Source organism: Cygnus olor, chromosome 5 (genome assembly GCF_009769625.2).
Source record: "Cygnus olor isolate bCygOlo1 chromosome 5, bCygOlo1.pri.v2, whole genome shotgun sequence".
Lineage (NCBI taxonomy): Eukaryota > Metazoa > Chordata > Aves > Anseriformes > Anatidae > Cygnus > Cygnus olor.
In genome coordinates, this window is record NC_049173.1 from 57,751,927 (window position 1) to 57,777,514 (window position 25,588).

General features: G+C 35.6%; 1 long non-coding RNA gene across 6 annotated transcripts in view; it reads left to right on the forward strand.

Moving 5' to 3' along the window:
- Positions 1-25,588, forward strand: part of LOC121071054 — a 223,795-nt gene that overhangs the window by 105,530 nt on the left and 92,677 nt on the right. For all 6 annotated transcript variants that reach the window (XR_005820350.1, XR_005820345.1, XR_005820347.1 and 3 more), the window contains one exon: positions 10,824-10,871. This is a non-coding gene — a long non-coding RNA (uncharacterized LOC121071054). The remainder of the gene's footprint in view (positions 1-10,823; positions 10,872-25,588) is intronic.

Sequence of the window (25,588 nt, forward strand, 5' to 3'; positions counted from 1 at the left end):
TAGTGTGTATTGGTTAGAGTTTGGATTTTAAAGGTGATAGATTTTTCTTCAGTGGAAAACCTACTTCTGAAATGATGTTAGCTGTGTATCTACGCTTTATGAGTATTATGCTAAGTGTTTGTTGTGGAGGACAAACCAAGCTGGGTGGATTTATCAAATGATTGTCATCAACAGTTTTTTAGTGGTTTTTCCATTGATTAAGGGCTGTTTGTAAGGGGATATAAAATGAGATCTGCAGGAACAAGAAATCTAGAAGGCATTGCTATAGGCAACTGAATCACCTTTTGTGTTGACCTTTTGATGCTCTCCTCAGTGCAGAAAATGTATTTAAACAGTGATGAGTAAGCTGAAATGATTGGCACTTCCAAACTTGTTGCTGTAAAGAACAGCATGTTTTTAACTCCATTAAATATTGATTTAGAGAACAGATTTGATGATATTAGTACATGAAAACAATGTTTTTAAAACTAATAAAAGATCTGGCAATCTATATGGTTTTCATGAACTTTTCGTTCTGTTACTCCTTTTAAAATGTTTTCAGTTACTCTTTGTTTTTAATGCAAGTTTTGTCCTGAAAATTAAGAAGGTGGAAGCAATTAGGATGCTTTTTCATAATTATTTTGCTTGGAAAAGTAATGTAAATCAATGGTAGATTTACTTTCTCCCCCTAGATGTACGAATAACAAGCAGAGTAAGATCTCTCTCTTAAATCTTGTGTTCTTTTTTTTTTTTTCCTAAGCAGAATTTGCATCGAAATGAAAATAGGAAAGAAAAAAAAAAAAGAAAGGAAGGAAGAAAAAACACCACTAAAGGATTTGACCTTATTTTTAGATTAGACATTTCTTTTTTGGTCTTTTCTAGCTGTAGTTTGTTGGCTGTGTGAAGGATTTCTTCAAAAGTTGTTAAGGGATGAATACATTTTAAGGTTCTTCATGCCCTTCTTTATCTCAGTGCCTACGTATTTAGGCCTAACGAAAAATGATGGTGAATATTGTACTGTTTCTAAGCCTGGGATGTTTTAGATAAATTTTTATAGCTCACAACAGGCTATTGAAGTTTGCAAGAGATGATGATCAGATGCGTTGAAATGAAACATCAAATATTACAACTGTAAACAAGAATATTTTGGAAAGAAAAGAGCACTACTGAAAGTAGTAAGGAGTATGTTTCAGCATAAAAAGGTGCCAAGTTTGTAGTGCTGCTTGATGTGTAGCACAAAGATGAACTATTTGTATTCTCAATGTTCCTGTTATGTTTAACTTGAATTTGGTATTTCAACGGTTATTTCTACTTGTTTTACATTTCAAATTGAACAGACATGAAGGAAAGAAAATTATATTTGAAAATTATATTTGAAATCATCATATGTTACTTAAGATTCCTTCTTTTCTTAGATAATTGAAAATTCTGTCTGAAGGCAATACTGGGTTGTAGTTTACTAGTAGAAACTCCACGAGTGAGATGAAGTCATGTTTTTGTTATGTAGGTCCTGCAAGTGCCTGGATTCTGTCCTGACCATAACCCTTATGATACAGGAATGTACGGAATTCCGAGTAGACCTACCCAGAGAAAAATTTTGCAGTAGATAGTATAAGGTTCTGCATTTCCTCTTGAGCTAGCCCGTTTCTTCAGCGCTTGTTTTATAGTGTTGTAGAGGAACAAGTTCATGCTTTGAAAGAATGGAGATAATAACAGGTTGAGGGATATTTTTGTTGTTGTTTTAGCTGTTGTTTTTAAGAGTGGAAAGTAGCACATAAGTAGTATGTTCCTCTCACAGGTGTAGAGCATTTAGACTATACCACTAATACCTGAAAAAGTAAAATAATTAGCGTGTTCATCCGAGTTACTACTACATCACTAATTCTGTTCTATACATAGAACTTCTACTTTCTAGCACTACGTTCAAACTTAAAAAGGCAAAAGAGTTTCAGGTTTTGTGGAATCATTTTTAGAGTTCTTGCAGTATGTCACTATGAATGAAAGTTACCTTTGTAACTTCAGTGTTCAAATTTAAACGTGTATAAGGAGGACTGTGACTTGGAATTCTTTAAACATCTAGAAATATTTTTCTGGTTATGAAAGGTCATAGTTTTTGTCCCTGCTAGCTTTTCAAAAAATATTTTTTTCCATTGCTTTAAGTAACTCACTCTGTGTGTGAGAGGGAGAATCAGGGTGTTAGTAAAGTATTTTCCTTATACAAAGCACTTGAAGTTGTTGTTATAAGTTTTACTGAGTCTTACAATTCAGCTGCTGTTATTAAAATTTAAAAAACTCATCTATTAATAAACTTATGTCTGGATATATGTTTCCCTATTTTAAATAAATACAAGCTAAATGAAAATCTAGGATGCTAAATTCTAAATAATGTTTCTCCATTCTAAAAATAAAATAAAATAAAATTTCAGAGTTCACTGGAAATACTGTTAGTTTGTATTTCCTTTTCATGGTGCCATTTAAGATTGATACTTATTAGGGTTAGCTAGTCCTTTTTACGGACTTCATGTTATTTCATTTGTAATGTGAATCCAAGCCAATTTCCTGTATTCTGTTTGTGCCAGTAGAAGATGGTGACATGTTCAAAATTTGAAATAAGTCTGCTTGCTATAAAAGGGGGGAAAAGGACTGAGTCAAGTATACTTTTACTTTGGTGTGTAACTTTAGGCCTGATTCAGAATGCACCAGGGGCAATATATTAAGACTTTGGCGGGGAGGAGGGTGATGATTCAAAATTGTGGAAAAAAGTGTTAGAATGGGCACCTGACTGAAACTTTGTCCTTGAGAACCCACTATATTAAACAGATGGTGAACTGATATTTTAGAGGTATATCTTTAGTGGAGAAAAATAAAAACAACATAGGGCCAACTTGTATGTTTAGTTGTAACTTGTTGACCTTTGGGTATATTTCATTAAGACAAATCTCCCCTATTTCAAGAGTTCACAGATTCTAGTGGGGGAAGTCCCCTCCCTTGACCATTTCATCAAGGCAGCTGAGCCTCTGTTCATCATTCTACTGGCAAAACCACAGGGCAGTACGTATTGAAATAGGATGCTGTCCAAATAAGGGTCTTGAAAACCATATTAATTCTTTACACATTAGGTTTTGTTTTGTTGTTTGTCTGTTTGTTTCAAACAAAGGGAGAGGGGAGAAGTCAAGAGTCTAATATTTCCGAAAACATTTTTTTCTTCACCTACTTAAATGTGAAGTTGTCATTTCAGCTAATAAACTAGATGTGCTTTGGTGTGATACTGTGGTTATATCTTACATATGCATACTATCTGAGAACTATGTATATAGTTTAGATCCCTAAGCATTATTCACCTTGCCAGTTCTTGTGTAATTCTCAGAATAGTTATGGATATTTCTCTGAAAACTTAGCCCAATATTCATTTCTGGTTGAAAATCAAGTAGTATGTACAGCATTACAAGAAGAGGAATTCAAAGTGAATCAGGAAACCGATCTGTGCTGCTGGATAAATCTGCTTGTAAAGTCATACAGTTTTGTAAATTAAATTCTGAATACTTCATGCAACTTTGCTTGCTTTGTTTCAAAAAAGGAAAAAAATCCTAGTAAAAACTAGGGAAAAAGAAAAGAAAAAAAAAAAAAACCTTCCTAGTAAAACTAGGAAGGAAAGGCCTTGATTGATCAAATGTATGGATCATCTGTCATATAGTTTATAATGTGAATTAGAATAATTTACCATTCTGCAGTTTGGAGAAAAGATAAGAGGAAGAGAAGAAAGAGGGATATACAAATTGATACACCAAATAAAATGATGAGTTTTTAAATCATTCCATAGCTAGTGGAAGAAATTACATTTGCACAGTTTATATTTGTGGAACCCATTAAAGGATGTGATTGAGACCAAAAATGTAAAGGGATTGGGCAAATTTATAGGCTATGTATACTGAATTACCTATTAAGCGTGATGGTCCGGATAGAATTTCCAAGTTCTGCAAGTCCCTAAGCTTCTCAGTGCATAACACAGAGGCTATTATTGTATGTGCACTCTGATCTTCAGCTTCTTCAGGAAAGCATTGATGACTACTATTTTTGGATTAAGCAGACCTAGACTTAGTAAATTCGTCCATACATTCTGACAAGATGATGATATAATATTCCAAATATCTGTTCTGTGGTATCTGGTAAACATTAACGTGCTTCAGAGACTACTATACCTGGTTTGAAAAGACGGGAATTGGATGCAGAAAAAGATACGGTAGAACGTGTCTATTTTAATACTGTTTTCTAACGTATTTACCGTTTCTTTACAATGTTTTTCCCTTCCACTTTTGAAGAACTTTAAAAAAAAAAAAAAAAAAAAAAGTGTTACTTGGTATTTCTGAGTGTTTGCAATTATTTAGGTAAAATGGTACATCCGCGTAAAGTGAATAAACAGTGTTAGTCTTGCTATTTCCATTCACACTATTCAGGTTTATTTCATTTGAGATGTCTATGATTTGTTGTTACCACTTGAATGTTTTATTTCTTCAGGGGAAACATAGTTCTAGAGCAAGAAGCCTCCAGAGCCTGCAAGCAGGAGGCGGAAATAAGTGGGCTGATATTGAGAAAAGCACTGTTGATTGACACGATATATTGGTTTAGAGTATATTAACTTATCTCACATTTTAGAGAGTCAAAATTAGCTCAGGGACGTGTTTAGAATCCTAACACCCCAGCAGATGGAAAGCTCCCTTCCTTCCTCCTCCCCTAAGATCACCTGGCAAAGAGTGAGCCAAAGCTATAAAGGTGTTTTAGAAAATTTTATTTCGTTTTGCAAATTTTTTTTTTTTTTTACACTTCTCAGAATAGTTAGCAGCTTTCCATAAACCAGCATACATCTTCATAGTTTTTCTTGTTTCCTTATTAGGGAAAAAAAAAATCAAGAGTAGAGTTTATTTTAATTACAGTACGTACAGTATGTCATGGTCTAGTGCGTCAAGCATTGCTATTTTGTGTCTGTGCTTAATTCCAACTTTAGATGGACATACATCATAAGTGTAAACACCTGCCTAGCTTCATTAAGGATAGTAAAAATATCCCATTGTGGGAGGATCATAAGCTGTGTTTTAGGCAGTTTGTGTGTGATCTCTGACAAGAACATACCGTGCTACATCTTTCTCACTATCTGTATTCTCCTTTGGATGAGAAATATGTGATTCTCTCTCTATCCCTGGCCCCAGCATGCGCACACACATGCGTATGCATGCACAGAATATTTCAGCAGTGCATGTAGTAATGTAAAATTTTGCAATAATCACAATTCTTATGGAAACAAGTGGAATTACATTTAAAATAGAGATTAGCTTAAGGCTTTGATATTTATAGATGTCATTTAGAGAGGTCATTTCCAATATTTGCATTGCTGCTATATGTTTAAGAAATATAAATATTTATGTTTTTAAAAAGTGGCAGTTTTGTTTTCATTAGAAAAAAGGTGCACTTAGTCATTAAAAAAAAAATTAAAATTATGTATGGATACAAACATGAAGAACTTACAGACAGCCCTATTTCCTTGTCATGTTTTTGTCTTTTCTTCAATCTTGCCCTCCCCTGTCCCTGGCAAACTCTTCCTATCATAGCTCTATAGTTAATTGCAAACATTTACAAACAGATGAATTGGAATGGAAAAAAAAAAAAAGGCTCCTGACTCCTTTTGATTTCAGGAGACCATAAGCAAGCTTCATATATTGTAATACGGGGATTTATTTACTAATATGTCTTTCTTTAAGCCCAAACTTTTCTTTCCTTAAAGTCAATATGAAAGAATTGTGCCATTGCTGATTTTACTATCATTAGAGTTAGATCAACAGTAAATGACTGTCTACAGTAGAATAATACCAATGCTCCTCTCTCAATAATATCAAAATGTGGAAGTGCCAAAGTGTGAAAGTTTAAAATAATTTAAAAATAATTGTTCAAACAGAAATAATTCTTTGGATTCATTGTGTGTTTTCCGTACTAATGGACATAAATCCAGCTTGTCCTGAAACTCCTGTTTAAAGTTGCTCATCAGCTTTTTTGTGATCTTGGTCACATAGGCCTTCATTTCTAGCCCACATTTCCTCCTGCTCAGGACATTGTTCCTGCTGCTAGAAAAGTCATAGCCCCTGCTGATTTCTATGGAACAACACTGAACATTTGAAATAGAATGGCGTGGATGCTTGTAAGAGGTGTATTGGCATAGCAGATGTGATAATTGGGATACACAGCCTCTCAGCATCTCTCTCTTCCACTCGCTTCTTTCTAGAAGGGCATTAGTGTCTTTCTGAAGTCTCATCCATAAAGAGATCTCTTATTTACAGTTGTCCTCATAAAACTGGAAGTGCAGCAGTAGATATTTTAATTTCCCAAATTATATGGCCCATATAAAATACCAAATCACTTTGAAATTCAGTCATCTTGCATTTTCTTTGAATGCTATGGAATATAATTTCAAAGACAGAAGTATCGTGTTTATCCGCAGTATTAGCAGGCTAGTATGCAGCTCTTAGGATTTTGTGATTGGTTATATCAACTCTGGTGTCACATGTGGACATGAAGACCAATGTCCTCTGCTCAGACAGTATGTTGCTGTTGAGCTTTTGGAGGACAACATCTTCAGTCAGCAAGGAAGTTTTTCCCTTAGTACACGTGACCTGCTAGCACAGGATTAACAGGCTTATAAGGAGGGCAGTGCAGGAGCATGCACTCAGGTGCATGTTCATGCTTGCAGAGCTGGGGATTCAAGCTTTAATTGTCTTAGCAGTTGATGGTTGGACTTGATCTTGAAGGGCTTTTACAACCTAAATGATTCTGTGATACTTTTAGCATGAGGGCTCTTGGTACTCAACTGATTGAAAGACAGGCTTAGGTAGTTTGTTTTTTTTTTAGTGATTTTTGTTTTGTTTTTAAGTGAAAATATATATATATATATAAAAATTAAATACCCTTCATGTGAAAGCAGTTGTGCCCTAAGAAAGTAGTGATCTGCGAGATACTCTATTCCAGCAATGTACAGCTGGGATCACCTTTGTTCATCTACCATGTACGATGTTTCCTATCCAGAAAGCTGACACCTATCCTTCCAACCTGTGTTACTGATGCCTTCAAGCAGTGTAGTGGAAGTGTATTTCTTACAGATATTTCATCTTTTTGGGAATACATGAACTATTCTGATTTGTTCTCATAAAAACAACTTCCAAGCTATCCATTTTCCTCCTGAATTATCACTTGAATGCTAGTTACTATCATTTCTGATAGCAGTAACACCTACAACTCTAAACAGAAGGTGCTGTTTAATCTTTGCTGCGTTAATTTACAAATGAACGAACAGAGTGGCTGACCATCAAAAACTGGTATATTTTTCAAAGGAACATGCATCCCTATTTTCATTTTTAGAAAAAGTGGATCAGATAACTGAAATCTTTGACTTGATTATCCTTCCAGATACGTTGCTTTTCATAAACAGAGGTCTGTGAGAAAAGACAAAGCAGTTGTTCTCATGTATCTCTAGGGAATGAGCATAGACAATTTAGAGAACTTGTTAGTAACTGAATCTGCTAATAATGACTGTTCTAGTATGTCTGTCATTAGGTATAAAAGATTGTATTTTTAGAGCTAAGATATTAGTTTCATGGATCAAATTTGAGACTTGGTAAATTTTTTTTTTTTTTTTTAGCTAATTGTATTTCTTTGTGAGTACAAAATATGGTAGGCCCACTTTCTCAAAAAATTTGAAAGGAAATCAGGTCTGAATGAAGGACGTCTCATGCCACGACATGGTGGCCCATTTGAAATAGACAACAGTAATACTAGAGGATTTGACTTAGCTGGTCTTTCAGTGAATAACAGATAGGTAGGGTTTGACAGGGGAATTACATCAAGTGAATTACACCTAGAAAAATCCTTGTACTTTGAAGAACATGAAGACCTTCAGAAATGTTATCAAACATCTATAAATAACCAACAGCTATTTTATTTTCTTCTTCTGCCTCTTTCTTTTTCTTTTTTTTCCAGCATGTCAAAAGATAGCCCGAAGCTGGTACGTAGTAGTCATTTTCAGTATATACCTAAGTTATTATGGAGCTGTTATGGAGAAGGAATTGTTCTGTTACTCTGTTCTACTTTAATTGTGGTCCTACTTCATTCTCTAGATCCTAGAGACAACTAATGCAGCAATGCAGTTCTCCAAAGCTTGAGCCCCCTCAGTTCTTGCTGAAGCTAACAAGAACTGAAAGCACTTGTAGTTTTATAGGACCTGACTTTTGCTCATTTCAATGTTCATTGCTCAGCCTCTGTTCACTTTATAATGTGAGTCATACTCTTAAGAGTATTCTTGTAATTCCTTTTGATTTTCCCCCCACCTTTTCAGGTCATCATTTTAAACCTGGAAGATAAACTAACCTTGTCTTCAGTATCGAGTCAATAAGTCTATAAAGTTAAAGAAATATAAAGGCAGCTCTAGGGATATATTCTATTTTCTAGGTATCTCATCCTAATTTTTCCATGAGGGCTAAAAACACTGAAGTCCTATCAAAATATGTTTTTTTTCATGCCTTTGTACACTGTTGAATGCCATCTGGGGGCAGGAAATATCCTGAAGACCTGAGAAATGGTGGTGGTTGTCATGTTTGATTTAGTTTGTGATTAGTGGATATGGGGAGTTAGAGTAGCAAGGGACACAATTTCAGACCACATGGCAGCCAGTTCTAAAACTCATGGTTTTTTTTTGTCCTTGTTTTTAAAGATCTCTCTAAAAGGCAAAAGAAAAAGGAGTTGATGATAAGGTGTTAAATGTGATTCAAATCCACCTTATTCTTTCTGCCTGATATTCAAGTTTTCCTTTGCTTTTGCTTCAAAGTATATTTGTATATTTTCAGTGTAAGAACAGGATATGCAAAATAGCATTTTTAATTTCCCCTGAATATATGCACCTCTGAAACATGTTCTTCATTCTTTCGGGGGGGGGGGGGGGGGTGTTAAGTCTTCCTAATTTCTTTTTTCTTTCTATCTAATCCCATGCACTCTCCATATGAAATTAGCCATCTGTCTGTTTATTATTTCATTTTTCATAAGTCTAATTAAATTTGCCAAATGAACCTACTGTTTTTTGGAGGTTTTTCTTCACATGATATTTTGAGATAAATTAAACTAGGCAGGTATCTACTTCCTTTTGTCTATGGACAAAAGAAGATCTGTAAGCGAAATGGCCTTTGCAACATACTGTGATCTCAAAGCTATTGGGAGTGATGTTAGATAGTAGAGGATCTCTCTTTGCTCTGGTGAGTGTTCCTACTAGCATTTAGAAAAAAGATTTGATAACAGATGATGGTTCTTGGTCTCTTACTGCTGAGTGAGATATTCTTTAACTCTGAACAGCATGTTATGCTTTAGGCTGTCTGTTGATGGCCTCTTCTTGTAAAATTTTAATTTTGATTATTCTTTTTCATTTTTTGTTTTTCTTTGGTCTCATCCTGACCTAGATTAGCATTACGAAAATTGTTGCTATGTCTCTGAACTTGGATATAATTTCTGAGTTAATTTCCCTTATTTCTTATATCAGAAAGCTGAAATAGAAGAGGTAACATTTCCTTTTTGTTCTTCCCCCCCTTTCCTATTTCCTCCCACTTTCCAGCCTTTTTTCATTTTTTGCCCCTTCTTTTTTTTTCTTTGTAGCAAGGTGAGAAATTACTGCAGTCTTAGTTCATAGTTACCTATTGTGACAGGATCAAACTTAAGTTGCTGTACAAATTGTAATTAAATCATTTTCTGAATTTTATGATATGGCACCTACAAGGGAAGTGAAAGTACTGTAGAGGAACAAGCTAGAATTAACTTCTTATTAATGTTAATGTAAGATGAAACTAATATGTCAGGCAAAGAATCCACAAAATGGACACTGAACTTGTAGAATGGAAATCGTGGCATATGGCACCAATACATTGTGTTGTACAAACACATAGCCCAGAGACCAAGTAGCAAAGAAAGCTGGTGGAAGTAGGAATGCTGATACTCATATTTCTACAAGACCTAATATAAAATAGTTCAGTTTACACTTTATAAGTTCTGCTTCAGAATGCTTAATTTAGCACAAAATAATTTAGGATTAGGATGAAATTTAGCACAAAATAAAACTTTCAAAGGCAGAAGAAGTAAAGGAAGTGATCACAGAACTTGAAGAAGCAGTTAACTTGTCAACTCCAAGAGTCAGAATTTACAAGAGGATAGAGAGTTAGACTTACCCAGGCACCTTCAAGGTAACAAAATTAGGGTAAAAGTTGTGTGACATATTTGTGCTATATTGCTAAATATAGAGATTTATATTGGTGATTAGATAATGAAAGATAGGCTCTTTCTCATGATAGCATGCAACTGCTATTAACCTCATGTTCATGTGAGGCTCATGCTCACTGATGCGAGGTTTTGTTTCTTTCTGATTTAATATCTAGATCTTGAATAAGGTTTATTCTTTGTAAATTGGCTACCTGTAAGTCCTGAGATGTTAAACAGAACTAAAAAATCAGTATTTAGAATCCTTAAGGCTAATAAAATTATACATAAAGTATATTTTTTATGCGTTGAATTCTTTAACCTTTTGCATTCTGCGGTTTAGGATTTTAAAGCCAGTCCTTTAAGGCAATTGAGTTCTCCAAAGCAGCTTCCTTGAATTTTTGTTTTCCAGCTCATTTAGAATTCAGCAATATAGAAATCCACTGTAGGAATGCCATATTTTTTTCCTCTTTTTTAGATTATGATAAATTTTACTCATCAAATGTTAGACAAGTTTTGTTATTGTTTTATTCATTTGTTTATTGTTTTATGGTTCTCTCTCTTATTTTTAGAATCCAAAGGCAAGCATTTGAGGTATGCAGACGACCTTGAGCAAAGAGGTAAGAACAATTTTATTCATATTTAATAATACTTTTTCTTACTGATATTGTTACACATTTCAAAAATCATTTATGAATACTTTTTTGTATATCAAATAATCTTGCAAAAAATGAACTTTGTAGTCATAAGAGTTCCTTCAGTGTCAAGAGGTAACCTAAGGAAGAGGGAAAACATTTCAGTGAAGTTTATTCAGAGTCTGAAGAAAAACAGCTTCTAACTACTATTACACTTAAAATGAGAGGATAATTCTGTTGTTCTGCCCAGTATCAGGTAATATGCTGTCTTTGGCAAACAAAAACAATGATTTTTACTCTGTACTTATGCTAATGTAGCTGAGATATATATATATTTTTTTTTGTTCCCTGAAGCGTCCCTTGCTTTGAGAAATAATTTACATTGGTCATAAGAAATATAAATAGAATGCTTTCTTAATTATCTTTCTCCAGTAGGATTAGATGAGTCTTAGGGAATGTTCAAATTTGTTCAGGGGGGCAAATCAAGTGTACAGTTATTGCTCCAGAGCAGTCAGAATCCAATGTGCAATTGTCACCCTCATCCAAGGTAGTCATATAGAGCTGGAGTTAAAAACCTTTAAAAATCTGTGGTGTTTTTTTTTTTTTTTTTTTTGTGTGTGTGTATATATATATATGTGTGTGTGTGTGTATATATGTATATGTTTAAACTCTGGCTATAACCAAGCTTGCTTATAGCGAATAGTGCGGTGTAAATCATTTTGGCAGAAGTGAGGGGTCAGAATTGTTTGCAGGGATAAAAATGAAATTATGAGGATAGGAGAATTGAAAATTCGTAAGCCAGTTTAGCGGTTGAAGACTCATGTTGTGGAATTGTCTTCCACATACAAGTCATCAAATAAAGCCTAGGAGTCCAGTTCACTCAGTAAGTGTACTTATATATGACTTGCATATCTGTCTTACATATGACTTCTGTTTTGGATGTTGGATCTTAAATTTCTCAAAGCTTCAGCTGTCTTGCTAGCAAAGGAGTTTATAGATGGCTGGAAGAGGGATTTAGATACTTTAAGTATCTAAATGGAACAATTAGGTTCTTGACAAGTCTGTGCAGTTGCTGCTGACCTACTAGGCAAATACCTTCTAGAGAAGCCTGAGCTCTTTTCCCTCAACCTGTTAATGCTGTTTCAGCATATGCATAAGGCTCCTCATGTAGCTGATGTCTAAGCCTAGGTGTGATTTCCAGACTAATAATTCTTCTGACTATTTCCATTTCAATCCTCAGTCTGAAAGTGGAGATGGGCCACTTTGCTGGCTGACCAGATGTTTAATACAGTCACCTGGCATGCGAAGGTCAAGGGCATTTATTACTTTGCTATATGAATGCAAGTTTTTCCTTATTGTCTGAGAAGTATAGCTCAGTATAATTCCTTGAAAAGTCCATATTCTATTTTAAAGCTTGATTTCATAGTGCTTTGTCATACTAAGCAGAGGGCATTGTGGTCAGCACTTTTTGCTCTCTATATGTGCTTTGATTGCTATTTACAACAGATGAGAATGTTGTTTTTTAATGAAGTGAATGACATTTATTAATTACTCCATGACTAGTTCAAAATAAATCAGCGAAGTCTGAACAAAATAAAAATAATTAACCTACAGAGATGGTTGTCTTCTGTGAATCATCTAATGCCACCCACCTCAGACTGGCGTTTCAGGAACCATTAGTAAGGATTTTTCCCTTTGTGACATGGCACAGTGATGGCAGATGTGTCCAATTAGTGCTTTTCCCAGTAGACAAGGTATTGTAATTATTTTTAAGGACGAGAAATGGGGGGGATGCGTAAAGAATCATAAGAAAGAATGTTCTTGACTTCCTCTCTCTCCTAAACATGCCATACTGCATATACAGATATATAGACCGTAAGTGTGATCTTTAAGAAAACCCTGAAGGAAAACATACATCTAAGATAGCCTGATTAAATAATCTGAAGTATAAAAATAAGCTTCTATTTACAAATAGAAAAAATCTATATAAAAAATATTTTCATTGTTTAAAACAATTTTTAGAGGTACAAAGAACATATGTAACAGTGATTTAACAGTGACTGTTAAAGTTCTTGATTTAGAAGGATGCTTTTTAATGCTTTATTACACCAATATATGGAGTAAATTTCCCTCCAAGAGAACAGTGTTTATTATTGGTCACGGCAACATCCTTGATTCCTCCCTAAGTTCAGTTTTAGGTGGGCAGTGTTCTGTTACCTCCTTACTCTCTTTCCAACTTGACTTGGCATTGCATTACAATACACATCAATAATTCACTAGATCTTTAAGTGTTTCAGACAACAAATATTTCTTCTGCCTGTAAGCAGCTTTAAACTTTGATATATTCCAGTCTGGGTATTAGCTCAAATAGTCTTTTTGTTTGCTTGTGTGGTTTTTGTTGTTGCTGTTGTTCTTTTTTTTGGTTGGTTGGTTGTTGTGTTTTTTTTTTTTCCTCTAGTAGTTTTGCTCTAAATAAGAACAATAAGTATTTGTGGAAGGAAAATTAGAGGAACTGTCTTAAAATCCATAGATTCAGTGTTGGTTTATATTGATACGGTACTGATCTGCTGTGATAGGCCAGTGATTCTGGATCTGTGTGTTTCCTGGTTTGTTTCTAAGGTATGAAGTCTCTGGTCTTTGTAAATGCAGTTTTTACAGTGAGTACCTTCTGTCTGGAGCTCCAGTGGTTGGACATGTTAATTCTGAGGGGGAAGTGAAGCACATACACAACATTTACCATGCTATGAATACTAACAATGAGTACAAGCAAGTGAAGGTAAAAATGAAAAATGTTGGAAGTAGGCCAGGTAGGATTTTAGCAGAACTTGCAGGAAAGTCCTGGCCCAACTGAGGCAAATAAAACCTTTTGTACTGACTTGAATAAAGTTTTACCTGCAAATGAAATACTTCCAAATACCTGGTGAAGACACAATTTGGTTCTAGCACAAACCTTACTGAAAGACTGAGTGCATCAGAGTTGAAACTTCACAGTGGACATTGTGAACAGCCTTCACTAAGACATGCTGCACAAGTCTGGCTTTATATTAATGGCATGAGTGATTCCTAACTTTCTGTTCATACAGGAATGGTGGTGGAACTGTTTGCAATGGCAAGCCCTTTGATGAGCAGTAGTTCATACCACTGGACAAGCAATTTTCCCAGTGAAATGTTTTAGTCAATAGATAAAACCTAGCTATTCAGTACTGTAGCTGTATACACAAATCATATACGTTCAGAACTTTTTGTAGTTTGTTGTTAGTGCATTGCACTAAAAATGCAGGAAAATACTAGAAGATGAGAGTCACTCCGTGTTTGCAGTGCCGTAAGTATTGTACTTGGGCTTATCTGGGATGGAGTTAATTTTCTAGATTACTGTTTTAGACTCTTGACTAAAACAGTTTTGATAACAGCACAGTGTTTTAGATGTTGCTGAACAGTAACTGTATGGTATCAAGGCCTTCTCTGTTTCTCATCTGGCCCCCATTTTGAGTAGGCTGGGATTGGCTAACAGGATGGGAGGGGACACAGCTGGGACAGCTGACCTAAACTGACCAGAGGGATATTCCATCGTGCTTAATGACATGCTTGGCAATAAAACTGGGAGGTACTTTTTCCCAAAGTAGCCACTTCTCAAGGACCAACTGGGCATCAGTCTGTTGGTGGGAGGTGGTGATTCCTTTTCATCACTTCTGCTGTTGGTGTTTTCCTTATTTTCCTTCGCTTATTAAAGTGTCTTAATTAACCTACCATTTTTTTTTTCCTTGCTATTGATCTACCATTTCCCTCTTCCACTGGGGGCGTGGGGGGGGGGGGGGGGGGGGGGGTGGTTAGCAAGCACCTGATGCATGCCTGATTGCTGGATGGGGCTATTCTATCACAAGCCTGAAGCTTGAAATTCACTCTAACTTCCACCTTATGGACTGGGATCCAGAAGTAGACAATTTAGAAGAAGTTTTCTTGAAACCGTTGAAAGCTAGGACTGAAAAAACTTTTCCATACTTGCACTTCAAATCAATACCTGATTTATTTCAAGGTAAAGTGCAAATGATTAATTCTTAAGAGAAACTTGCATCCTATATAAAAGTTTATTAAGTTTTATATTTTTGCTCTATTTCACACATACCAAATCTACAGAAGAGTGAACACTGGCAGCTTAACCAGAAAAAAGAAATCATGATGCAGTCACTATGTCATTCAATACATCATATTTTGGCTTCAAGATATTTTCTATCCTTCGTTCATTTTCAGATCTTAAAAATCCTCCCACACCTCAGAAATATATTTTAAGGTGATGCTGCATGATCAGGATTCATTTCCAGCATAAGAGAAAAGGCGCAAGCAAATTCTGAAGTTTTGGCAACTGATACAGAGAGTCTTACTATGGTAGAAACTGCAGGCTGAAATCTAGTCAGATTCTTGGAAATGGGATACATTCAATATGTTTCAATCTTGTATGTTTTTCAGTAACAGGGAAAAGGATACTGTAACTGTTACTGTAAAACCTAGTGGTATGATTCAGAACTAGAAAATGTGGCTCTGGTTCTATGTGATAAACTTATCACCATCTCCATCAGAAGGTATGAGAAAGAAGTAATTTTATTGTACACCTGTTTGAGAATGTGAATGAATAGGAAACTATGTTGAAATCAAAACCAAGTCTCATTCTAAGAGTTCTGAAAAGGTTTTGTAGAACAGACTGAGCCTGGAAAAAGATATTCATAAACAAGGTTTCTATTATCTCTAATAAAAATTCCAACTTGATCAGTGTATGAGCAGGGGATGCTCAGCAATGAAATCAATTAAATTATTAATTTAATAAATTAAATCTTGATTCCCTATGGTGAGTTTGGGAAAAAGGACTGGAGAGCTATGAACTCTTTGTTCCGCATAGTCTGGCAGCAGGAAGCTTAGTCTTCAATGCTAAGTGTGCACTTAAAAGCTGAAAAGGTCTGAGTACTGGAGTGCAAGTCTATTGGTTTTGATAAATTACTGCCTTGCACTTTACCTCCCCTATGTATGAAAATAAGGTTGTCTTTATAAAGAAGTTAAGATGCCATGAAGTTAGAGCTCGCTGTAAGCAATTCCCAGGAGGAACAGGAAAAGGAAAGACATTTTTTTGCTGTACTGAAGTTGCAACTTCCATTTCGGCAGGTTCTACAGAGAGCAGTTCTGTATTACCTGAGGAGAAGCCTTTAACCGTAAGGAAGTTCAGTATTTTCCTTTACCTGCTATTTTAGGCTCTCTGCAGACAAGAACAAGTGTCTCTGTATTGTATTCTCTCATTTTAAAAGTACGCTTTGTATAATAGGAACCTGAAACCTTGAAAACATCTATTTCAATAGGGTAAGAATCTGAAGCATTTTAAAAATGTCCTTTAGTGAATCCTTTGCTATCAATTTGTAATGAAATTTAGGAGTACAGTAGCTTAGTTTTTATTATGGATCAAGATAAATATGTGGGGGTTTTGTTTGTTTTTAACAAGAAAGTTAGAAATTGAGCAAAGACTAAGAGAAGGTAAGGAAATGATCAAGTACAACAGAGCTATTCAGAAAACTTGATATTAGCGCATATGAACATTTCTCTTTTGGTTTTTGTTTTGCGTAAGGGAGAATTCTGCATTTTCGTCTTACGTACTTATAGCATTCAGACATACTCAAATTTACTAACATAGATTCTTCCAAAGAAATTACATCTTTAGAAATTACCTCTATGTGGAAGAAGCCATGCTCCTTTTCTCCAGAAAAAGCCTCGCGCTATGGATCCTACCAGAAGAGAGAGAGCATATTCAGAACCATCCAGTGTAGGGATAATTGTTTAAGTGAAGATCAGACAGGTCCAACTCATTTGGTTTAATTTATCCTTCAGAAATCTGATGTTTCTTCTTTCTTGACAGTTCAGTATGCACGCTGTCACTTGGCTTTGTCCTCAGAACATTTCCTCATGTATGTTTCCTAGGTCTCAGTCTAATGTTATTTTTCAAAATCAGCTTATTCACTTCATAAAACTGAAAATAAGATCTATGTTTTAATTGTCTTTCTAAATCCATGCCTCAATCCACAACTTTAGAGACATAGTATTTAATGCAAATGTCCAAAATATAACCTAAGCACAATTTACATATCTAATGAATTGGTCAGAGAGGCTATAGGGCTGCCTTTCTACCCCAAACACAAGTTGAGATTCCTTAAGTCTACATACCAGCAGGTATCACTTTTTCAGCTGAGCCAACCAGTATGAAGGTCTATTTCCTGTTCAAAACTTCTATACTGTTTTCAGATTTCCAGAATCACACTTTTTTTTTTTTCTCCAAAGGATCCTGAACATATTTGTTATGCACCAGAAAACTGAGCTCAGTGTTCACATTTGAATAGCTATTCTCAGAAGTTCAAACAAGAGGGCTAATACTATTGTGATTTGAAGGACTGTATAAGAAGCCTAAATTTAGTTTCCTTGTTTCCCTGGGATAATACAAAAAATATTTTTATTTTTATTCTTTGGTGCAGAGTGCTTTTGCTAGAAGGCAGCAGAATTGCCCCTGTTGGGTAATTCTTCATCATCCTGTTGAAGCTGTGCTACCTGCAGAACTTAGTATGAGAGTTAAGGAGCAAAAGAGCACAACTAGAAGAAAACTTAAGGTTGGAGACCATTACCTAAGGGGGGTGGAATGAAGAAAATTTAGACAGTGCTGTCAGCACAACTTACACAATAATAGTAAAAATTAGGAGGGGAAAAAATAATCAAGGTATCTAAGAGAAAGGAAAAAATATAAATACATTGTTAGTGGCTGTGCTGTTGTGGTCTGTGCCCACAGACAGAAAGGCTCAGGTGGTAATTGAGGAGTTCTCATTCCAGAGGGTTGGATGGTCCAGAGAGCTCCCTCACAGGAGCCGAGGAGATTCCTTACCCTTCCCCAGCACTCAGCTTGCACCTGAGGGAAAGCAGAGCAGTGTAGTCATTAGGAACAGCAGTCTGTGATTGTCTGTGTCAGAATCCCAAGCGTATTTGCTGTTAGACTGGCGTACAGCATGTTGGAACAATTCAAGAGTGCTGGAGGTGCAGAAGTTTTCCATGATCGTAGAGTAATGGTGAAAAAGAAAGAAAAAAGCTGTGTTTTCTAGTAAAAGAAAAATAATACTGATTTAAAAGTGCAGTGTCGAGATGGTGGAAGAATCATGTGCATAGATTATGAATACTCAAAAACAATGCACAAAAATTGGAAATTTAATCAACCCAAGCCAAATTTATTTACTGTTATAGGGTGTATCATTAACTCTCTAAAACTACCTTCCAAGTTTGTATATAATGTTATTCTTTTAACGGTTGGGTGTCATTATATGTAAGGTCATAAAAGTGCTATATCAAGTTCCATAGTAACTTAGCAGGCTCTCTGGAAATTCTGTAGTTGCAAATTTAAAGAATTGCAAGTTACAAAAGTGCAGTTTATTAAAAGTTAACACTTAATTTGCTATAATTTTGGTAATTTATCCACAGCATTATTTTCTGATTAACTTTAAACCTTTAAATCTTGCTAATCTTAGGGAGAGAAATATGGACTTTTTTTTCTAGCAACCGTAATATAGTTTTTTTTTTTTTTTGCTTCAGCAGGATTTTTTAGAGAATTGTTTGAGACTGCATGCAAAACTACCTCTCTACCAGTGTCTCCTAGAAATTAAACATGCATATTTTTGAAGGGCCTCATTCTAATTTCACATAAAAATCATTGTAAATCACTTGTGATTCATTGAGCTTCATCACTGTCCTGCACACAAGTCCCCTAGTATACTGAGATGGCCATCTGTCCTTCTGAATACTTTTCACTCTTCCTCCCATCCCCTTTTATTCTCTTTCATTATTCTGTATGTCTCTAAAAATTCAGATAGTGTTTGTTTTAAAGAAAATGAGTAGTCTTCCTTACTGTGTGTACCATAGCTCAGAAAATGGTATCTTAATTTCCTGGTCTAGGCACAGTGACAATAAGAATAACAAATCACTAGTTAAGAAGATAAAATCTATACTGATAGTCATTTAATTATTTGTAGGTTTTGTTCATGAAAAACAGGTTAAAGCAATCCATAGTCCTATCTTGCTACATTGGAGAACAGCTCTTTGTGTTTCCTGCACAAGACCTTTTGTATGTGCAGAGAAGAAGCTATATGCAGGAAACATGTTCTTCAAAATGACTTGTGTGAACTGTGCAGAAAAAAAAATCAAAATCAAGAAACATAAAATCACTTTCACTGCCTTAAGGTCTTTATGAACTTTTGTATACATGGGTTATTAAACTGATGTCAATAGATTGTATAGCCTTGGGGTCATTCTAATTGACCAAGCACAGCTTTCATGTTAGAGATATTAGAATAAGAAGTTCATTAATGTTTGCCTTCAGAGTCTGTGTATGAGACACCATAGATGCTAATGTGGAAGCACAGAAAGGATGAACATTTTCACATATTTTTGTCTTTGGCTGGAATCTAACAGTCTTGTTTCTTTTATGCACCAGTATAACAACAGTTACGATGAGTTCACTGGAACTGAATACTCATATGACTGTTACTAGTATGATGAGAATTATGACCCATTACTTCTAAATCTTGAGCTTTTCTGAGATTTATTTAGATTTAATCATGTAAATCTTAGTGGATGGCAGTAATATTCAGGCTCTGTTCAGTTTGGAAGTGATATTCAACATGCTGTGGAGGCTCTTCAATGGAAGCTGAGGTTGCAGAACGCTTCATTGTCAAGCTATCATTTTACTGCAAAATCAGTGATGTTTCCATATGAATTAGGAGGAACAGAACAACAAACTTGTGGATATTATGCTGCCAGTTCTGCACAAAATGTTCTGGAGGATGTACCACAGTTCTATGGTGCTACTGTTTTGTTTGTTGTTGCTGGGCATTTTTTTTTTTTTTAATATATATATTTTTTTACCATGGTAAGAAACAGTATATATTCTCTTATTCAGAAGATATATAAGAAAACATCTCTCTTCTAGATGCAGGTAGGATCTCAGGTAGGCCACAGTCCTATGCAACTGGAAAGGGAGCTGTCTTTCCAGGCTGTCAGACAGCTGAGTCAAAGAGATTTCAATCGCAGCACTGGCTTCATTCTTTGAAAATAAAAGGGGTGCGGGAGGTGTGTGTTAACAAACCTTCTGACGTGCTTTTGCTTTGTCTCTCAGATTCTGTGTGTACTAAGGCTCTCAGTTTGTGTGTACTAAGAATTTCTGTGAAACAGCCTAAATTTTGGAAAACTTTGAGCCATAACCCTTATTTGTCCTCCAGTCCTGCTTAGCACAAAAGGTTTTACTGCTCCTGTGTGTGAACAGGAGAGGTTGTGTTTGCTCCTTAAAGCTGTTAACAAAGAATAGCAGAATAGATTGTAGGAGTTGAGAGTGTAAAAGTGAAGAAAACTGGAGCAAACCAGAACAATTTTTTTTTTTTTTTTTTTAAGAGAACAGTAAGGATATAGGTTCCTGGGGGAAAAAAGTAAAGCTTTAATGTGTCTTGGAACATTGGAACAAGGTCTCAGGCTTTCTTCTATATGGAAAGACATGGACCTATGAAAATAGAGGAGCAGAAGCTATTCAAAGAAGTTCTTGTGGTCAAAAACTCTCTAAACTCTGTCTTTGGCTTCTGTTTGACACTAGGGACAGTGCTGTGTGTTCCTTCTACTGTCTTGTAATTCAGTCCGCCTGACTGACTCATGAATTCATTAAAGGAGCTGTTCTAGGCATGGCTGCCTCCTGTCCACTGGGTGAGAGAAAGAGAAATTACTCTTTTGTGAGGTTAGGTCTGGAACAAAATGACAAGAAAAGAATCAACTTCCACAACTCAACTGCAGATGCACCTTGGGTGTTTCAGGTAGAACTGTCTGGGATCTTAAAGCAGGTTCCCAGAAGTTTGGATCCTACCTCTGTCATGAAATCTCAGCTAAATTGGGAAAGACAGCTTTTCTGAGATAAGGAATGGTTAACATATTTAAATGAATTTACTTGGGAAATTGTAGAACCTTGTCAAATTCTGGCTCCTCTTCACAAGTTAAATTCCAAATTAATACATGCTGTATAAGATAGGATATGTCTCTAAAATTAACATCTTTCTATAGCAATTTTACTCAAAACCTCTGAAGTTTTAAGAATCAAAATTGATAACCAGAACTGTTCTATTTTTCTTTTTCCTGTTAAGAATAACATTAGTAAATATAATGAAATTCAGCCATAACTTTTCATGTTTTGAAACACTGATATCTTTTTGCTTTTTACAAATCTCTGGAGAAAAGGGAAAGAACAAATTAGACTAAACAAAAACTGAGAAGAGAGAATGTATTTAACGTTGTGTATGGGTTAAAATAACAGGAAAAAATAATAACTATTAATGTTCTGAATTGAAAACTAGCTCTGAGTCTCATTAAAACCTTAACTGCTTTAGGCTTTCCCTTCTCTCACCTGCCACCCACTGAATGACCTATGAGTCACCAACTATTCCAGCTTCATCTGAAATCTTTATTAAATTATTTTAAACCCTAAAGCCTTGTGTGATAAGAAAAACAAGAGATCAGATTTTATATTTTTAAATTATAAGATTTTCTCTAGATAACAGAAATCAGTTTTCCATGTATATATCTTACATGTATGTATGTATCAACAGCTACAATATGTATAGTTTTGTATAGTTATAATGCTGTTAAATATAGCAAATAATGAAAAATGAAGAAGTTTTAGCTCATCAGTTAAACAGTTTGCTGTCACAAACCAATCCCTTCAGAAAGTAACTAGAAGACTTTCAGATATGAACAAAATGTAGAGCAAACAAAATGTTAGTTGGGAAATACCTTTCTTCCAACTTTTTTTTTTGCTTGTTAGTAAAACTCAATGTCTGTTGATTTAAGATTATTTTTATTCCATAATATAGACTAATACTAAAGGCACTGTTTTTTTTTGTCAGTATTTTGCTCTGTTAACAGGAACTTGGCTTTGGTCATTGTTCAGATGCTATTCTACCATTACATGTGCAAGTAACTACCTGCTGTTTGCTCACCAAGGCACAGGTAACATAACACAGATAAGTCTGTGAATAGTTGCAAGGTCTCTTATTGACTGGCCGTGACTGCTCACTGAAGGCAACTGGACCTGGGTGTGTCAAATGGTGGGCGAGATTCCTAACTATTATACTGTCAGAAAAATTTAGTGATGCATCACAGTGTTGCTTGGTTTCCATCGTGTGTCCTGAAGGGTAGTCACTGTGAGTGAGCCCCAGGAGAGGTTTGCAAATGTCGATACTCTGTACTGGCTAGAAATCACTTTTGGTGACACCACAGCTGAAGGGGACGTATGTCAGTCTGCATCCCCTTTACATGTACCCTACACATCAGCATATTTACTGGATGGCTTTGCTGCCCCATCATTCAGCATTTTAGACTTTATTAATTTTGCTATCATTGATAATTCTTCACATGTATTATATAGGAAGTTAAGTCATTTTGCTATTAATTAGGTATGATTTCAGTATCCTATCATGTAACAAGGCACCTAAATGATAAAGGCTGCAATACTTAACCCCTTGATGTCTCACTGCGAGTTTGTGGTGGAACACAGAACACATCCAGGCCTCCAGAGTTAATCTAACTTTTTGGCCAACCATTATTTTCCACATTCCCATGAGACTATGGAGTAGTGCAAGTACAAATCAAAACTGATTCCCACAACTTACAGGACAAAGGAACAATACTTAACACATCATCAACAAAGGACCTTGTGGGTTGTATCAAGTAGACAAAATAATGATAGCAATGTGACCAATGCTGTATGGTGTTGTTGTGGTTTAGCCCGGCTGGCAGTCAAACACCACACAGCCGTTCGCTCACCCTCCCCCCTCCCTCTCCGGGATGGGGGAGAGAAACGGGAAAGCGAAGCCTGTGAGTTGAGATGAAGACAGTTTATTAAGACAGGGAAAAGAATAACAATAAAAATAATAATAATAGTATTAATAGTAATAATGTGTACGAAATAAGTGATGCACAATGCAATTGCTCACCACCTGTTGACCGATGCCCAGCCTATCCCCGAGCAGCCGGCCACCCCTCCACCCCGGCTAGCCACCCCTATATATTGTTCAGCATGACGTCAGATGGTATGGAATACCCCTTTGGCCAGTTTGGGTCAGCTGTCCTGGGTCTGTCCCCTCCCAGCTTCTGCTGCATCCCTAGCCTGCTCGCTAGCAGGACAGAGAGAGGCTGAAAAGTCCTTGGCTTGGTGTAAGCACTGCTCTACAACAATTAAAACATCAGCATGTTATCAGCGCTCTTCTCATTCTAATCCAAAACATAGCACCCTGCCAGCTACTAGGAGGAAAATTAACTCTGTCCTAACTGAAACCAGGACAGGTGTGCATGCAGAGCGCTACATAGATAGGGGTTTAGGCTTCTCTACAGTAAAACACTTGCTTACCTTCAAGCATACGAATAATCTTACAAATTATTTCAAATTTGTTAAGTCTCATTTAAGCATGTGAGTAACTCTGGGAGATCAGAGCATTAATCATATCTGAACGTCTTCATCAATAGGTGAGATGGTCATTTTGTGAATATTTTTTGTGTAACTCTTAAAATACAAGTCTATGTCACAGATGACTCACACAATGGAAAGAGCAATTGAAAAGATCAGCAGCAGTACAAGAATATAACCTTTTTGCTGCATGAACTGGACTGCACGTACTGACATACCAGTGTAACTTCCCCTTGCTTAGTTTGAAATGGAATTCTGTCATGGTACGCACTGCACTCCCCCGATAATTAAAGTGGAACCAGAAGTGATTCAGCATTGCTTTTTAAGATAACCTTTACTTACTACAACTCCCCACTCTGGTCAGCTGTTAAGGCTGCTTTCTGTACATTGATTAAAAGGGAACCAAGTCCACAAATTGTAAGCATTTTCTGTTCTGTGACTTTTCCTACTAATTTTCCTCTTTATATAAATACGTTTGTCCTCTGTATTTCTTCGTTCTTTTTGTATTAATTTACTTTTTTTGCTTTATAAATACTTTCTATTTTATGCTTTTGTCTCTTTCATGTTAATGTGTTTAGACTTTTGCCATTTTTCTCAATTTTTCTCCCCACTTGACCTATCTTCTCCCTGAATCTTGCAGAAGTGAAAATACATCATCTCAGTGTTTAGAAATCCTCAGAAACTCCATGTTCATTTCTGAGTCCACTATGTAGTCTCTGTTCCAAACCTACTTTGCATTTTACCATGTTTTCTCATTATGCTCAAAACTAAGAATCTCAAAATGTTTCCATTTTCATGGAATTCCCAATGTTAGGACTAGGTGGTTTGATAAAACTCGATTTAAAATAAATAAAAATTCACAGAACTCTCATCTCTAAAATTACAGGCCTCTATACAAAAAGGAGGCACCTAGATTTGATATATCTTTTAAGAAAATGAATATATATCTTCCTTAACTATGTGAAAAAAATTTACATTTCATAGTAGGTATTCAATTATAAATAATTAGAACACAGTGAATAATGGCTGCAGCCTGGTGCTGAATCATGGACCTCTCTTTCCTTGATGCAGATCACCAAAACATATAGTGTTTTAAAATTAATTATTTGCAAAGGTCAACAAAAAAATTTATGGGACGTATTATGCAGATCAAAGAACTTTTGGTGCTTTTCTAAACTTGTAATAATGTAGATCATCTCAACTGCTGACCTTCAAAAGACCATATTTGACGTCACCAAGTCCTACTGAAATGACTGCCTGCTCATTAGGTTCATAGCACAATGAATTTTCTAATCCTTACACCTAAGCAGATTACACTGTTGTCTAGTAGATGTTGCCCTTTCCCTTTATAAGCACTTTTCAGATACTGAGTTATTATTGTGGAAGAAATATCTACTGTTCTTCTGAAAACCCACTATAATTTCTCCTTATGAAGTAATCTAAAGGGATAAAAAAAAAAAAAGGAAAAAAAATAATAAAAGAAAGCTAGATTTCTTGAATAGAAAATAAATGTAGAGGATGAGCATGCAGATGAATGACCAAAAATGAAGAGCTGTAGTTTGCTTCCTTTCTTTCATCCCAGAAGAAGGTGATCTGCCACTGTACTCCCCCATTCTCAGGGCTGGTAATCTCCTATATTTAATCCTTCTGTATAGGAAGGAGAAGCATCACTGTAGGTTTCCTAATTCTCCACTCATTTTAACCTCTTATGCAATAAAATGTCAGAGGGTGTGTGTCTGGTTATTCGTTATTACCTCTGCACAAGCGGCTTGCATGGGCAAACATGGGAAAGGGAATTAAAACATCTATAAAATGAGTAAAACAAGACAACCCTGCATGGACCGAAATCAGAAAGATAAGACTACGCATAAAGAGAAAGTAGGATTTGGAAATATTGAGTGTTATAATGGAATGTTTTTCTTCACTTTTCCTGGACATATTTAGACAAATTCTTTCTCTCTCTCTCATACAAACTTTTTTCTTCATTTTTTTTTTCCTTTACACAGTATATTAGCTTTACTAAGCATTACTAAGCTTTACTAAGCACAACAAGAAATCAACAGTTACGAAGGCAAGAGAAAGGAAAGCATGATGAAGGTGAAGAATAGGTAGGAAGTTTGATAAAGGCTAATAATACTTCACATAAATGGCTATTCTTGTCCCTGCCAGTCTTGGAAGATCAAATAGTATTTACAAT